Source organism: Sus scrofa, chromosome X (genome assembly GCF_054392235.1).
Source record: "Sus scrofa isolate SSC_HxYL_T2T_F1_AM1 chromosome X, Sscrofa_HxYL_maternal_Yorkshire_Landrace_v2.0, whole genome shotgun sequence".
In the NCBI taxonomy this organism is placed as follows: Eukaryota; Metazoa; Chordata; class Mammalia; order Artiodactyla; family Suidae; genus Sus; species Sus scrofa.
The window spans coordinates 120,334,463-120,346,229 of NC_139401.1; the positions used below are offsets into that span (position 1 = coordinate 120,334,463).

Here is an 11,767-nt window from a genome sequence, read left to right on the forward strand (position 1 = left end):
TTGTGTAGATGCAAACTTGAAAAGCAGATAGGCCCGGGCCCGAACCCCCCCCTCCCCCACCACCATGAGATTTAAAAAAAAAAAAAGAAAATCTTCCAGCATCGTTAATCTTTTTTTCAAAGGGTGGGGCTATACGTTTCATTTATTTTGCAAATGTAGATCCACTGACACGCAGGAACAATCCCGTCCGATCCTTCGCCGAACTGCCAAAACACACTTTCGTGATTTCAAATTTTTTATTTTAAAAATCGTTATCGTCATTTAAAAAAACTCCAGATGCATTTCAAAACATTTTTAATAGCAGCAACTAGAGAAAGGATTTTACCATCTCACCTAAGTACTGACACAGCCGGTCGTCAGCAAGGGTCCTGCGGTTTACAGATGGATACCGTGCAATTTTTCTCCTATGATACTAATCAAAATTGCATCGTGATCCACCCGACAACAGCAAAACAGGTCACTTCGCAATTACCAAATAGAAATATCAGAACTTACAGCCTTTAAAACTGAAATAAGAAGACGATAAAATCCTCCTTTCTTCCACAGGCCGGGACAAGTGCAATACTTTATACACACCACAAGTAATGCAACAAATCCCCACCCACGGATGAAAGGGTGCGAAGGCTGGAGGTGCATGAGAAGGGCGTCAGAGAGCCGGAGACAGCACACATCATCACAATCAGTTTTGCATGGATTTGCACAGCCATATACACATACATACGCTGAAATGCAAACCTGCAAAACTAACTGTAAGTAGCAGTGTCTGAATATCCTCACCATCAACAAGAGATGCGTTATCCAAGAGTACTGGAAGTGCCCACACTACAGTAGAGTAATGCAAAACCTACCTGCACTGTGAGCACTTTGGTACTGCCGGGACCTGATCTTCTCCTGGAAACAACAACAAAAAAAACTGTATGCTGCGCACAACCCCCCGCTGTATGCTCCCAACGAACAATGAGAAAAACCAAAGACAAACCTTTGAGACGTGTCCTATGCAAGCGACTAATCAAGGCATATTTTTCCATGCTGTGTATTAGGCAGCCTGTGCCAGAAGGGGCATTTAGGGCAGTAGATTCTAAGCTGCTTCACTAACTGCACTAGATGCACCTTAACACAAGAGACACATTATGAGGAAGAGCTCAAAAGCACCAACAGCTTAATTATGCACAAACTACAGTTCTCAGTAGCCATTGATTAAATCACCATGGTAATGTAAGAAGTGCTTGCATTGCAGTAGATCTCAAAAAGCTACCTGCACTGTAAGCACTTTTACACGGCCAAGGCCTATTCCCGTAGCAAAACTGCCTTCCACCACCTCTTCTGCTCCGTCCTCACACATCTATTCAGACTCACCTGGTTAAAAATGAAAAGAAAACAAGACAAAAAATTAGACACTGAACAAGTAAACTACTAGTTAATATTCCTGAAACAAGCTTTTCTTGGGCTTAGAGAGTCCAAGCTAGGTGTTGGGAGTTTCAGCCAAATCCTGAGAAATATTAATACTCTGAATTATTTACACAGTGTTGAACACAAATAACACTGGCAATTTCAAAAGTCCAATTCTTTGGTATAAGCGGCTTTTCGACTTCCCCTCTCCATCTATGAAAACTTGATATCTGTATCCCAGAAAAATGTGCGGGTCCATTATCTCCCCCGCCCTGTTTGAGAAGAGGCTTATCCAGAGAAGATGCGTGTAATAATCAGGGTGCGTATTCGCTTCTGGAAGGAGGGCTCTGTACAAAAAGTGACTGTTAGATTAAATGAATGTTCCCTGCCCCCACCCCATTAATAGAAAATGAGAGAAATCTTAGAGCTGGTTTAAGAAACACAGGCTTCCGCGCTCTTCACATAATGCACAGATGGCCTAGAGATGTCACATTTTGATCTATTTCAAAGGGCTCTTGTTCTGTTTAAACATTTATGGACCCATTTTCTCCATTAAACCTAAAGAAGGCAGATTAGCTCCCTCTTCTCTTCATGTCATTATCGTCCATAAGAAAACCCTCTCCCATTCCCCAGTGCTTATCTTACCTAAGAACATGCAGCCAGGAAATGAGCCCCAATCAGAAAAGGGCTCGCCAAGGTTACCCCACCTCTTCCATGATGGGTCAAGTTTGGTCAAAAAAAGAAAAATTCAGAGACACAGAGTCTGTAGTACATTTAACTAAGTGAGGGAATTTTAAATGCTGGGCTTCCTTCATGGCACCCCACACCACCAATCTAGTCTTTATGAGAAAATTTCTTAAGCTGATTCATAAAAATCACACTGAAACCTAAAATCTAAGTTCTAGGGGAAAAGACGGCTAAAACTAGTACAGAAAAGAAAAAAGTACTATTTTTCCTCTTAAATTGGGTTTCTCGCGCCTGTATTTTTTTTCCTCCGTTAAGAAAAATACTCCAAACTGGACTCAAAAATGCACAGCATCTGCCGACTCAACTTGGCAACACTGATCCCCACTCGAGTCCGAGAGAGCGCCTTCCACAGTTAAAAATCTTTCTTTGATGAACCGTTCATCTGGTATACCTCGCGCGCGCTGGGCAGCCACTCTCCCACCTCTTTAAAATGCAAAAAGAAAACAACACCCCCCCAACCCTCCACATCCGCCTTTGTGAGTCCCTCGGCCTCTTCTCGCGCCTCTCACACCCTTACCTAGTGCTCCCGTTGAAGTCCGGGAGCCGCCCGCGCGCCCAGGGTGTGCTCCAGCTGCTCACACCACGCGCTCCCGTCCTCGTGCTGCAGCCGCCGCGGCCGAGATTAAAGAGAAAGAAACAAAGCATCATGGGAAACGGAGTTCTCCATTCAAAGCACCAAAAACGCGCCAAGCCCACGCCTCCCTCCCCCTCCATTCCCGGGTTGGTGGGAGAGCAGCCAAGGGGGAGGGGAGTCCTTTTTTCCCCTCCACGTGCACCCCCTCATTCCGCAGCGCCCCCCCCAAGTTCTCCTGGAGCCTAAAGGTCAGCGATGGAGGAGAAAAGAGGACTCGTTTCCCGCGCGCTCCCCGCTACCCCTCAACTGCACTCTGGCACTTTGCTTTTCTCAAGTCCCGCCCGCTCCGTCCCCTCCCACCCAGCCAGTCAACTCTCCCGGATCAGAGCTGCCCCAACGAAGGTCCCCGCTTCTGCCCCGGCCGCCCGCCTGGGCCACCCCGCGCGGGACCGGCCCCGCGCCCGCCCCTAGCAGGTGGCGCGCGCGGCGATCCCGCACCGGCCACCCCTCTCCTGGTCCCCGCGCCCCACACACACCCCGGGCCGCGTGCGCCACCCGAGCGCTCCGGGGACCAGACGCGAGTGCAGCCTCCCGCGGAGCCCGAGGAGGAAGAGAAGCGAGAAACAGCGTTCAGGAAATTCATCGGGGCCGCGAGAGCACGCCTCACCCAAAGCACCCCCGGCCAGAACGACGCGGGGCCACTAGCTTTTCTGCCACCACTCGAGGAGCGCTCCGTCCCCTCGGCCCTCTGTCCGAAGCTATATCCCTGGGAAAAGCCCGCCCCTCTGCCTTTAATAGCCCAGGGAAAAAAGCCCGCCCCCGCCCACCCGGCCCGCACAGGAATTAGGAAACGGAACCCCCACCCCGCCAAAGCGAAAACCCCACCGAGTCTCAGTTACCCACGGGCCGAGCGCAGTCGGCATTTTCCCCTCTTTCCCCCAAGCTGGAGTCTTGAAGGGCGCGCCTGAGACGGCGGCCCGCGCGGCGTTCGGTGCTGGAGCCGGTGCCGCTGGCGCCGAGCCCAGGATGGCGCACTCGCTACCACCCGGTCCGGTCCCGCTCCCGCGGCGCTCGTCCCATCCCCCCACCGGAGATAGACGACGAGGCCCACGAGCCGTGGGACCGGGGTGTCCCCAACCCGGCGCGCGCATGCGCGCCACCTCGCCGCTAGATTGAAAGTGTTCCTAAGGCCCCAGGAGGAAAGAAATACAGACACAGCATATTCACTCTCTGCACATGTGAAAGTTTTAACCTCTGCCACCTTGTGCTACTGTTAGCGGGCTTTCGCCTTTGCCAGGAGTTCCCCCCCCCCTCACTAAATCAGGGCTTCTTGGCAGGCATCGTTAACCGTAGCAGCCACCGAGTACACGCACAAATGCAAGGAAGATACGGTGCAATTATCTTGCTTTCCCGTCTCATTCCACAGCTAATGAGAACCAATTGAGGGCGGACTCCTGAAAGGCCAAAGCCCATGTACACTTGTGTGAAAAGTAAGACGACGTCTTAGTTTAAGAAGCACAATAAAAATAGAATTAAGCAGACCGGACCTCAAACACTGGGCAAAATCCGGTCATCAAACTGTACCCACTCCCCGTCCCCAGCGGACACGGGCGTGGGGAGGGAGTTTGGGGGCCAGGGGGTAGTGCGGGAGGCAATCACAAATCAGAGAGGGCAATAAGTGCGCAGGGATCTGGGGAGGAAAGCGCTGGAAGGCAAGCGGGCTTGGGGGGGGTGCCACATGAAGCCGACCCCTCCCTCCCCACTATTGTTACCGCAGGAGATTGTGGCAACCCAAAGCCCAGAGGGGACAAGGGCGCCATGTGATTCGCAACCTGGCGCACAGGAGTAGCTCAGGCTAGCCGCCTACAAAAGACCGGCCTCTCCCGCCCCTGGCCCGCGATGGAGTCCAACCTGAACGACCAGCGCCCCTCAGGAGTCAGCGGTGGATGCAACGAAAGCCACACTCACTTCTCCAACGGGAGTCACTCCTACAGGTGGGCTTTCTCCCTTTTTCCATAAAACGCGCAGACTTTGCAGCCCACCCTGGCGCGTCTGCCTGATACTTTCTGGAAACTACGCAGCCCTAAGTTTACTACCCAACCAGATCCGTCCTGTGAGATTGCACCGACTGCAATGCAACTTTCGACCTTTAATGGTAACGACTAGCAGTGGAAAGAAGAGGAGGGGGAGGGAAGAGATCTTAAACCCGACTTTAAGAAACAAGGCATTAAAGCAAGATAAGAACAGTACCTTTAAGCTCGAGCAAAACCTGGAGTAAAAAAAGGGTTTTGGCGAAAGTGGCGCGAAGATAATATCATGTGATCCGACCCCAGGGCGTCTCCTTCCCCTTTTGCCAAACTCCCCTCCCCCCGAAAAAAGGGGGGTAGGGGAGTTACATCCGCTCCTCACAAACTATTAGCATAATTAATTGTGTCCTGCAGCTGCAGCCAGAGCTCCCCGTCAATGAGTAAACATATCCCCATCCTCCTCGCCACTAGAACAAAAAGACCCATTACCCTGATTTTGGAAAATGTTCCCAAATACATCTCATTATCATCAAAAGTCTTAATTTGGCATTCCGGCTCTATATGTCTTGGTTTGCGAGAGTTGGAAAAGATGAAATTCTCCTGTTAAAAGGGAGCAAGCAGAAGTGGCTCCCCAAAAGTGAAATTTTTGAGTAGAGGCTTTCAAGTGGAAATGCCATGCTGAGGGACTTCACCAGCTTAAAATTTTCTAAAAGTTTTAAAGAGTTCATTAAACAAGACATCCTCCCAGAGTCTTCCTACTCGCCCCCCCACCAACTCCCACCCCTCCTCCCACCCCTCCTTCCCTTTAAAGCCAGAACAATACCCGGAATAAGGTATTTTGAGATTGCTTTACCAGGATATTTTCTTGTTCTTAATTTTTTTAAAGGCGTGCAACATATAGAATGTCTGGATCAAGTTCCCAACTGGCGAAAATAATTTCTTCCATCTCAGTACCTGTGTGGTGCAAGGTAAAATTAAGTACAAAATACAGGTTATTAAAAAAAAAGAAAAAGAAACTGGGACTTTTGGATACATAAGTCATTTATTTTTGTCTTTTTCTTTTGGAAGAAAAATATAATCATCAGCCAAAATACCTAGAGAATCAAAAAACGCTAAAGAACAAAGCGTTTCACACACACACACACACACACACACCCAAAAAGTCAGAATAACTAACAGCTCAAAGAAAAGCACGTGATCCCTTCATGCTTTAAAACTTGTGGTCATGCTGAGGCTAAAAGCTAAGAGCTTGTGACCCCGCAACCCCATCCCCTCCCCCAGACCACAGCCCAGGGCTTAAGGCTCCGGGCTCCCACCAGGCTCCTGCTCGCTCCCAGTATTGTGAGACAAACAATACTTAGGCATTCTGCAAAATAAAGGAGCCACAACTCCTAGCCCCAGTCAAATCATTTACGCCCAAACAGATTGGCCTGTGTGTGCCTAGCTATGTATGTGTGTGTGTATATGTGTATCTCATTTGGAACATATGCTTACACAGGAGCCCAGATGTTCTCTCAGGATGTGTAGGAAGATATGGAAACTGGCCAGAGGGAGGGAGGAAGAAGCTACCTAAGAATTCTCATCGCAATTTAAAAGTCTTGCCACTGTTTTGAGTTTCTAATGAATCATAAAAACAGATATCCAGCCAAGAGCTCCCCCCCAAAATTGAGATACATGGAGCTTTAATCCGCCTGAAAAGGAGAGGGGCAATCCCTCTACCATTGACCTCCAATGGTTTGGATTTTACCACTTTTAAAAATACTGGTAATTGACATTTTACCCAGTTGAGAAATCACTTCACTTGATTTAGAAATAATATTAAGTGTCTCTGTTAAACCTAATGATTGGTATCTTAGAACAAAAAGGTCCCCATGGAAACCAGAAAGTAATTTAAGAGTATTATGTTCCTCACACAACTAGAATAGAGCTTTTGTTCTGTGTGTATTTACTACTTTAATTTTTTGGACTACACTTGCAGTTAAGGTCTCTTGCGCTCTAGTTTTTCCTGGAATCAGGAATTCAGCATCCTCCTGCAGTATGTGTTTTGCTACATTTGTGTGGTTTTGTGTTCACGTGAGTGTGGGCCCATGAGGCCTAAAACAAAGCCAGCAGATCCGAACACTCATTGAACCATATTGGGGGGGGGGGGGCGGCTCATGGAGGTTCCAAGGAGAAAATATTTCAAATGTTACTTTGCTATTTGATCCTAGAACAAGAACTGTGATTTTGTGAGACTCAGATAAAACTGGTCTTCAGTAACTTTGTTTTCTTTTTTTAAAGTATTCATTCATTTACAAACATTTCGTATTTGAAAAATGAGTCTAGTCTTGTTTTGAATGGCAAGAATATTAAGATCAAGCAGCCCGAATAAAGGAAATTTGAGTTTTTTGGTTACCAAGCCTTAATTTGTTTATGAAAGGTTATGTCAGCAAGACGAAGGAAAAAAACCAGAGTTAATAATAAGCTTCTGGATGTTATTTCTTTTCAATAGCATATACCAACATACATCAGGTAAGGAAAATAAACATCTCCAACTAAATAGTGTCCATGTGAATTAAATATCATTTTCAAAAGATTTACCCCTTGTTAGGTAAGAAGCAGAAAATTTCACTAATTGAACATGCACAGTTATATCATTTGGTTTTAAAATGTCGAAAGTACAATATATTTATCCCGCTCTCAAGGGGGTTTATGATGATCAAATGGCAGCAAGAGGCGGATCAACTTTCTGAAACGTGCATAAGTTGAAAACACACATTTTATTAAATTTGTTAGTAAAGTTTACTTTTACAAACTGGCTGTCGCTAATGTTGTTTTTTAAAATAATAAGCATTTCATTATTTACAGACATTTCTTATCTTCATTACTGAGTTAATCTTGTTTTGAATGGCAAGTTACTGTAGAATGAAATTACATCTTGCATAAATCGGGATGAAGTGTGTGGGTACTAGCCCTTACAACATGGACCTAATTTTGTTAATACATGGTGCTGGAAGATGACTATTCTGTCAATCTTTGCTTCTCTCAGTAGTATGATAAAACAGTTTCCTCTCACTGATAGGATGTTTTACAGGTTGAACACTTTAAGTCAAAATACTTATGCAAATAGTGAAAAGACATCAAAGTAACATGGCTTCCATCAGTAGAAAAATTGTTTCTTAAATTAATTCTCCTGCCTTGAGAATAGACTCAATAGTGATTAAAGTGATTCACTATTCACTATTAAGATTAAATAGTGTTAAGGGTATTTTTACACTCTGTTTGAAACACTTTGATTTTCCTGTTTATGTGAACTCAGAAGTGGAACTTCTGGTATTACAAACCATAAAATTGCTAGCAGACTGTAATACTATAATCAAAGAAAAACCTATAAAACCGAAATGTTTTACACACATCGCTTTTTTTCAATCACTTTTCTGATTAAGTCTGTTCCCTCTCTGCACCATTGCAAGTTTTCTAAGTGAAAATAGTCATGGCATGGAAGCTGATGGAAGAGCCAGTGTTACATTCAAAACACAATCTCCAACAGCTTATCACCATCACATTTTCTTCCAAGGCAAGCAAATCACACAGTTGAGGATTATCCAATGATATCATAATTTTACGCTAGTAAGTGTCTTCCTTGAAGATGTCGTCATCAAGAAGTAAAGACTCGCGATCCAAATATTCTTGTGAGGTTAGGAAAATTGCAGGCATTCCGGCGAAATCAAGCAGGATCCTGGTGTCCTACTCCCTAAGTTGAGAGAGAGCAAGGGTAGTTTTTAGAGCTTCTCTCTCTCTCTCTCTCTTTTTTTCTCTCCTCAAAGATAGCGCTTATCCTCAGCTTGGTAGTTCTCTGCTCAGCCTAGAGAGTCTCTTTAACCGTCTCCTGACTTGTGATTGCTGAAGGAAGTACAACCATTGTCTGGCCTTTTTCATGCTGAGGAGGAAGGCGCAGTGAAATGTGTTGAATTATCCAGATGCCTGAAAGGACGGCAATGAAAGCTTGGAACAACCTAAATAACAGGGAATCTTTCAACAGATCCAGCCTGCAGAGGACACCTCCTTTAAAAATGAGAGAGAGATTTTATTTTCTCAAAACAAATGCAAGCTAGCTTACTCTGGAAATTTTTGAAAGTCCACAGGAAGACTAATGATTTAAAAATCCAACATGGGAGGACATGATTTTCTGTTTTAAAATCCTAGAATTTATGCTCCTACCTGGAGCGCTGCGTATATTTTTTCTTCTTTCAGAAAAGAGGGATCTGTCCCTAGCATCCCACACTTTTTCGAGTCCTAATGAATTTAACTACTTGAAGCTTTACTCCCTGGATTTAAAATTTGATTCACATCACTGAGACAAACGGCTCCTTTATAGCTCTTCGTGATCCCATTTCCATAGCTGCTACTTATTAAAACATTTCTAAGAATTAACAACGGTTTATGTGCTGCTAGAAGATTAAAGCAGGGAGAAAATGTGGACGTTATGATTTAAGCATGGGTTGCCTATTTGTGAAAATGTTTAGATATCGAATTGATAAACTTGTTGAACTAAATGACATTATTATAGGTTGGGTTTTAAGTATTCGAGAACTCTAGGTTAAAAGAGGCAAACATGAGGTGTTGGTCTGTACTAAAGCAAGTTAAACCTTTTTATGTTTTTTTATAATTAATTAACTAGATCAAAGTTCAGTGTTTCCTTGGAGGATATCAAGGCTACTAAACAAAGCCATTTTAAATATAGAGTCTGCTTGTTGATTTTGGAGAAACAGCAAGACAAATAATCCTGGTGAATATCGAGGGTTAAATTATATTTTTAGAATGTAATACTTGACTAATCTGTAAATCCTTTCATATTTATTTCATTGGCAATTTAACTTTAAAGTCTGTTTAGACAGAAGCATGGAAACCACTAGATCTTGATGAACAACAGTAGGATGTACCTTTGGGGTACGATTACCACCTTGCCTTCAGACTGAATTATGCTCTTTGAGGCTTTCTTGAATTTGATGGGAAACAATACTGTGTTTTCTTTTTCTGCCTGTTTTAGTCATTTTTTCAGTTGTTGGAAATATTCTTCTGACACTATTTACTAGTGTATCTGGATGTTATACCTTCTATTTGTTACTGGCTAGAGGTATAACCTTACATGTTTACCTCGACCCAAATTATTTTCAGAGATTTAAGGTGTCTAAGGATAATCAACAAACTAGAAATGGAGTAGATCTCATCAGTTTGGTTAATCACCTGACAAAAGGAGACCAATTTTCATTTGCTGTATTTGTCCCACTCAACGAATTACCCCCTTCTTCATTAAGCTTCAAAAGGCTCTTCTTCAAATAGCAGTTTATAACATCTTTAAAAACCACTGAGGGAGGGGAGTGAAGTCAATACATTTACTCGATTTTGACTTCTGTGTCAGAAATTTCAATTTAAAAGTTAAGGGAATTCCTTTTACATTTGGGTTCCTAAACAAAGTGTCCTATTTATGCTTGTTTGGATCTACAATTCCTTGGTTTTCTGCAATTTCAACTATTTCATTTACAATTCAAACCCACCATTCTTAAACTAATCTCTATACTTAATTAATCCCTGCATGCATACTGCATCTTTTTTTTTTTTGTCTCCAGTAACAAAGTTCTAAGAATACACAAAAGTCTTGATATTTAAGATCTAAAGCTCCTAACAAATTAATCCTAAAATGGATTTTGCTGGCTTTTAACACTATCATATATGTGCGGCTACAGAAATTAACCCTAGCGTTTGACAGGTTAGCACAATTTTTGAAAAAAAAAAAATCCCAAATTGCAAATTTGCCTTTCCTTTTGCCTGACTCCTGGTCAGGTTCGTAAGTTCTTTCTACACTAAGTTGATGATGAAACACTGTACATTACAGCATTAAACCTTGAAAGAACATAGCAGGGTATCTCTTAAAGGATAATTGGAGCCCATATTTTAGTTGGGCAAGGTCCTTACTGGGCATCTGACCTAATGACTTCAGTTTACAGACAGAGAAACAGATCTCGCAAAGTAACTTGCCTAAGATGACACCACTAATTGTCATAGACCCAGAATAAAAACCACTATTTGGGTCAATTTGGAAGGAAATTTAGGTCGTTTCTGGCTTATTTTCAAGCTCCATTTTCCTGTAGGGCTGTCGTGAAGATTAAATGAGATAATGTGTGAGAGCAGCAGAAAGATCACAACAGGCAGCATTTATTGAGCAGAGTACTCAAAATGGTCTTTGTCCTTCTTCTCTCTTTCCTGCGGATGCCCTATGCCTCTTTCTCAGACTCCTTGCCAAGATCCCAATTTCTCACTGTCAAGATTTGGGGCACCGGAGGCGCAAGCAAGGCACTGAGAGTTTTGGGAGACTCGTGCTATCAGAAATGTAACAATCTAATCATCCTCAGACTTGAACCACCATCCAGTTATACCAGCAGAAAAGACACGCAAACTGCTCTCCCACTCAAGTATCCAGAGGAACCTGGCTGTCACGCAGGGAAGTGGGTACCTTTCTCACCCCTTGCACCCCCGCTTCGGATCGGGATCCTGATAACAAATCATAATGAACACTGGGCCATCAGAATGCAACTTTCCGTTCAAATTCATAAGCCTGCCAACTGCAGTTTGCCTCACATGTAGCTTCTTAGATTTTTCTTCAACTGGATAGTTAAAAAGGACAAACACAGCTCACTCTCGGATGCCTTTATAGGTGCTAGCTTGACATTAAAAGAGCTGTTAATACTGTATAAACTGTTATACCATCTGCGTTATAATTCTGCCTCATCGGGTTTTATGGAATGCCCCCCCCCTCCGTTTCCTTCATTCCACCAGGCATGTCATCAAAGGAGAATAAATTAAGTATTGTGCCAGAAAATGTGGTCTACTTTCTAAAAGGCATCTATCTCTAGCTTTCCGAAATGCCTTTTGGAATGAGCAATGTGGAAACAGTGTCCCCATTGTTGTGTAGGAATGTCATGAATTGGATCCCCACCCCAGCCTTTTATAGAGAAAAAGAATAAAAAGCGTTCATCTGAGTTTAAAATTA

General features: G+C 43.8%; 1 long non-coding RNA gene and 6 other non-coding genes across 7 annotated transcripts; 1 reads left to right on the top strand and 6 right to left on the bottom strand.

The window, feature by feature from the left end:
* Positions 1-369: 369 nt before the first annotated feature.
* On the bottom strand, positions 370-449 carry MIR363-1 (microRNA mir-363-1). Its single transcript, NR_038581.1, has one exon. It is a non-coding gene; the product is annotated as a microRNA mir-363-1 (primary transcript).
* Positions 450-534: 85 nt separating this feature from the next.
* MIR92A-2 (microRNA mir-92a-2) lies at positions 535-614 on the bottom strand. Its single transcript, NR_038548.1, has one exon. It is a non-coding gene; the product is annotated as a microRNA mir-92a-2 (primary transcript).
* A 58-nt stretch (positions 615-672) lies between these two features.
* On the bottom strand, positions 673-752 carry MIR19B-2 (microRNA mir-19b-2). Its single transcript, NR_038570.1, has one exon. It is a non-coding gene; the product is annotated as a microRNA mir-19b-2 (primary transcript).
* A 45-nt stretch (positions 753-797) lies between these two features.
* Positions 798-877, bottom strand: MIR20B-1 (microRNA mir-20b-1). The gene has a single exon (NR_128411.1). It is a non-coding gene; the product is annotated as a microRNA mir-20b-1 (primary transcript).
* A 164-nt stretch (positions 878-1,041) lies between these two features.
* On the bottom strand, positions 1,042-1,124 carry MIR18B (microRNA mir-18b). Its single transcript, NR_038600.1, has one exon. It is a non-coding gene; the product is annotated as a microRNA mir-18b (primary transcript).
* An 81-nt stretch (positions 1,125-1,205) lies between these two features.
* On the bottom strand, positions 1,206-1,286 carry MIR106A (microRNA mir-106a). The gene has a single exon (NR_038481.1). It is a non-coding gene; the product is annotated as a microRNA mir-106a (primary transcript).
* A 3,239-nt stretch (positions 1,287-4,525) lies between these two features.
* LOC146394791 (uncharacterized) lies at positions 4,526-11,523 on the top strand. The gene is made up of 3 exons (XR_014834739.1): positions 4,526-4,704; positions 5,624-5,705; positions 11,009-11,523. It is a non-coding gene; the product is annotated as an uncharacterized LOC146394791 (long non-coding RNA).
* The last annotated feature ends 244 nt before the right edge of the window (positions 11,524-11,767 follow it).